Raw genomic sequence first — 5068 nt, 5'->3', positions numbered from 1 at the left:
ACGAGTGGAAGACAGCCTTTAAGACGAATGAGGGACTGTATAAATGGCTGGTCATGCCATTTGGACTGAGAAATGCACCCAGTACATTTATGCAGTTAATGAATGAGATGCTGAAGGAGTACATCGGAAAATTTGTGATAGTGTACCTGGATGACATAATAATTTTTAGCAGGACAAGGGAGGAGCACCTTCAACATGTTCAGAAAGTGCTGGAAAAATTACAGCAGAATAAACTGCTAATAAATTTGAAGAAATGTACTTTTCTATAGAAGGAATTGATTTATTTGGGCTTTGTAATAGCAGAAAACGAACTGAAGATGGATCCAGAGAAGGTTGCGGCGATAGTTAACTGGCCATCTCCGAAAAACTTATTTGAGGTACGTAGCTTTCATGGACTAGCGAGTTTTTGCCATAAATTCATAAGGAATTTTAGCAAAATTTGTGCACCTATGTTGGACACCATTAAAAAGGCTAGTTAGCCTTTTCGATGGACGAATGCAGTGGAGAGAAGTTTCCAGCTATTAAAGAGAAAGATCATAGAGAGGTCGATCTTGAGATTGCCAGACTTCAAGAAGCTTTTTCAGGTTCATTGTCATGCTAGTGGTATGGCTATTGGAGCTGTATTTAGCTAGGAGGATAAGCCTGTGGCATTCTTCAATGAGAAGCTAAATGAAAGCAGACAGAAATATTCATCTTATGACAAGGAGTTATATGTTGATATACAGGCATTAAAACACTGGAAGCATTATCTGTTGGGAAATGAATTTATGTTGTTCTCAGATAATTCCGCACTATAGTATGTAATGCAATAGCACAAGCTAAACCACAAACATGCCAAATGGGTGGAGTATTTTCAGAGCTTCAACTTCATGTTGAAACACATCAGCGGGCAGACCAACAAGGTGGCAGATGCACTGAGTATGAGAGCTTTACTTCTGCAGGAGAGTACTGTGCAAGTGCTGGGTTCTGAGCACCTAAAGGATTTATACCAGACTGATGCAGATTTTAAGGAGGCCTATGAGGCATGTCAGAATCCCTTGGTGAGAGATAATAGTCCATGGTTGGACTACAACTTGCAAGAAAAACTGTTGTTTAAGGGAGGACAGCTATGCATTCCTGACTGCTCGATGAGGGAGAACATTATTCGGGAAAATCACAGTGGAGGTCTAGCCGGAAATTTCAGCATGGAAAAGACACTCGAGCAGCTCAGTCATTTCTACTTTTGGCCAAAGATGCAGAGGGATGTACAGTGATTTATGACTAGATGTAAAGTGTGCCAGTTGGCGAAGGGCCACAGTCAAAACACGGGACTGTACATGTCGTTACCTATTCTAGGCAGGCCGTGGGACTCAGTCAGCTTGGACTTTGTCTTGGGTCTACCTAAAACAAAACGAGATTATGACTTGGTGATGGTAGTAGTGGACAGATTCTCAAAGATGGCACATTTCATCCCTTGCAAAAAAACCAGTGATGCCACTCACATGGCCCACTTGTTTTTCACAGAGATTGTCAAGTTACATGGGTTGCCTAAGTCTATCCTTTCAGACAGGGATGTGAAGTTTACAGGGCACTTTTGGCATACCCTGTGGAAGAAGATGGATGCATAGTTGAGTTACAGCTCTGCTTATCGCCCGCAAACCGACAGACAAACAGAGGTGGTAAACACGAGTCTGGGGAACCTACTATGAAGTTTGGTTGGTGAGAATTCGTGGATGTGGGATCGAGTGCTGGCTCAGGCAGAGTTCGCTTATAATGACTCACCTAATCATAGCATAGGCTACAGTCCATTTCAGATCTTGTACGACATGCATCCTCGGGGAGCACATGAATTGCGGGATCTTGGACTGCAAGAAAGGCGAAGTGCAGATGGAGAAGATTTTCCTAACACGATGAGGGATTTTCTTGAGCAGGTAAAAATTAAATTGCAGGACAGTAGCCTAAAGTATAAATAGCAAGCAGATTTGAAGAGAAGGGAAGTACAGTGTAACGTAGGAGATGAAGTCCTCATGCATTTGCGCAAGGAACGCTTCCCCAGAGGTGCATACAATAAGTTAAAGTGTAAGAAGATAGGACCCTGCAAAATCCTCTGGAAATTTTCAACGAATGCCTATGAGTTACAGCTTCCACCAGGGATAGGAATTTCACCAATATTCAATGTAGCAGACCTATTCCATTACACCGCTGAGCCAGAAGAAGGAGATGAAGATAGAACTACACAGCCCACACAGAATAACTAGGATGGAGGAGAATCTTGGATGAGATAGATGCCTTACGTTTAGCCTCCCGAGATTGAGCATATTCTCGATACTTAGGTGGCCAAACGAACTCGGCGGAAGGAGTATCTGCAATACCTGGTCAAGTGGAAGAACCGTCCTATTGAGGACAGTTCATGGCTTGATGCCAGGCAGATTGAGCAGACAGGTCCTTCAGTTGAGGAGGTCATGGACCGGAGTCATGATTTTTTTGTTTTGCTCGGGAGCCTGATGCAGGAGCATCTAGCTAAGGCACCATGACCGAGTGTCGGTCTCTGCCAGCTTGAAAAGTTGAGTTAACATTTTGTTTGTCTTTTATGTTAAGTTTGTTAGAATAGGAGGTAGGATTTTTGATTCTAACTTAATCTCTGAATTAGTCAAAGGTAGTTTGATCGGTTAGGGTTATTTACTTGTCTGTCTTTAATAAACCATGGATTAATAATTGTCCTACTATTCTAAAATGGAAAAAAAAAACAAATGTGTCCAAAAGAAAATTCTTGTCATAAAGACAGAACCGAATGCTTAATAGACATGTAACTGTAAAGTATACAACTGAAAAGTAACTGTACAATTTCATTAACTGTGAACAAGAAACATATAAATGTAACAGTGAAAGTCATCTACGGGGTTCAACACTTTTTGCACTCTAATAATAACAATAACAGAGAAATCAATTCAATCCATCTGCGTGTCCTATTGTATTTCTATTGTGCTTTCTAATTAACGAACATCTGAATAGACAACATACTATGCACAGACTATTTTATTTAATTCTCTTTTTTTTTCCTGAGAAAAAAACCCGTCCTAAAGTGAGACAGAAGAGTAGATGCCAGAACAAAGGCTTACATTTCCATTGAAGCAAGCAGCACTGACAGAATAGGAGCAGCACAAATAAACTCTAGTACGGGTCAAGCATCCATAGGCCAGACAAAATTTTATATTTTTAAAATTAACTACCAAACAAATTACCAGAGCAACCACAACATTCTCACTTGTTCGTGGAAACATCACAAGCATAGTTGTAAAACAACAATAACACTTCTAGGCGTAGAATCCATATTAAAAAGAAAACGACGACCTAAGCGCATAAATGACATTCAGGTAAACCGAACCCAACTTTCTTTCCTGAAGTTCTTTTCTTCAAATTACAAAAACAAGTGTATAAAAATACATAGTAGCACTACAAGATAAAACACGGACAAGCGCAAAGCTAGTGGATGACAAACCCTAGGTGAGGGTTTCGACAAATTGTTTCATACATAACAACATACGTATAAGCCAGTGGACGACAAACCCTAGGTGAGGGTTTGAAAATTGTGTTTATACACAGTGAATTAAAGTAAAAAATCACCAGATAGTGGAAGCCCAGGACAACAAGACGACCAGGATGCTACTTACAGCCGAGAACCATTTGACAAGCATCGAGGGGTGGCAAACCGTCACAACTAGAGGCATATTCTAAAAATAGAACGAGGACTGAAGGAAATTCATGTTGACAAAGCCTACCAGACAAAGACTGAAGCATTCATTGCCAAGACCTCCGATCGAAAACCCCCAACACCTATAGAGAAGCCGACATACAGGTGTTAGAGTCACATTATCGAGGAAACTAAATTACAGTGCATGAAAAGTAAATAACAGAAGTCAAATTTAACTTACCTGAGGGATTGCAGTGAGAACCAAGGACAAGCTTTCCACACACGGGTTTGACCAACTACGGAGATGAAGGAGCAAACCAGTTAGGAGCTGAGGAAAGAAAATAGCAACTTGAACCAAGGAGAGAGGGGTTACCTGCATTGAAGCCGAGGAAAGAAGGGCGCCATCGTTTCGAGCCTGAACGCAAGCAAACCACTGAGTTGCAAACAAGAACAAGAAACACCAAACTACAACTCGGAACACGACAACCTGTTGAGCCAAGAGTGGGAAAAAAATACAGAGAACCACTTACACAGGCGACGACAGGAACGTTCACAACTACCCAATGAACTAGGCCAAAGACTACCCATATAGACATAAAGGAACCACTACAGAAGTTACCAAGAGGCACGCCCAGAACTTGCAGCAAAGGTGCATACCCAACTCGCAGAGCATAGTAGAACAAACCCTCGGAGGGCACAATGAAAATGACCAAGTGAACGATGGAGGAGGAGTTTTGGCATAGCAAGGAGCAGGAAACGCAACCCATGGTGAGTACACAGTCTTAATTGTGAAATTGATTGCCACCTAACCCTTTTCCAAAATATCTGATGGTTTGATCCTCACACATGTCATCACAATTGTAATGTTTATGCAATCATATAATCAACCAAACAATCATTTAATTGCCTAAAGTTCGAACAGTTTTGGGCTGGTCCCATCAATTATGTTGATATGTGACATTTAAAAGATACTAATAATAATTTTTTTAATATAGACCATGAATAAAATATTTGAATATGGATGATTCAACCAAATATTTCAATATTATATATAGAGATATATATACTTCCAGTATGGAGATATGTACCTTAAAATATATTGATAACAAAGAAACATTTTATTGTTGGCAATGTGGGTTATAAATATAATAATTTAACATTAGCCCGCAGAGGTTTGGTCTCGTGGCCAGCGGACAATCTGCTAAGTCATTCGTGCTGCTGTGCAGGTCACGAATTCGAGTCTCGTCTTAACCGAGGGCCATCCTTGCGGGCTGGGCAGTTCCTCCTAGAGGTTATAGTGGCAGCTGGTGGGATTCGACCCCGTGTAATGCGAGTATGATACCATTGCCATTACTGATTGCGCTAGTCACAAAAGAAATATATATATATATATATATA

This window comes from Pinus tabuliformis, chromosome J (assembly GCF_031772625.1).
Source record: "Pinus tabuliformis cultivar Carrire ecotype Pingquan chromosome J, CPIR1, whole genome shotgun sequence".
In the NCBI taxonomy this organism is placed as follows: domain Eukaryota; kingdom Viridiplantae; phylum Streptophyta; class Pinopsida; order Pinales; family Pinaceae; genus Pinus; species Pinus tabuliformis.
The sequence above is the reverse complement of the archived record's forward strand: the minus strand, read 5'-3'. Positions refer to the sequence as shown.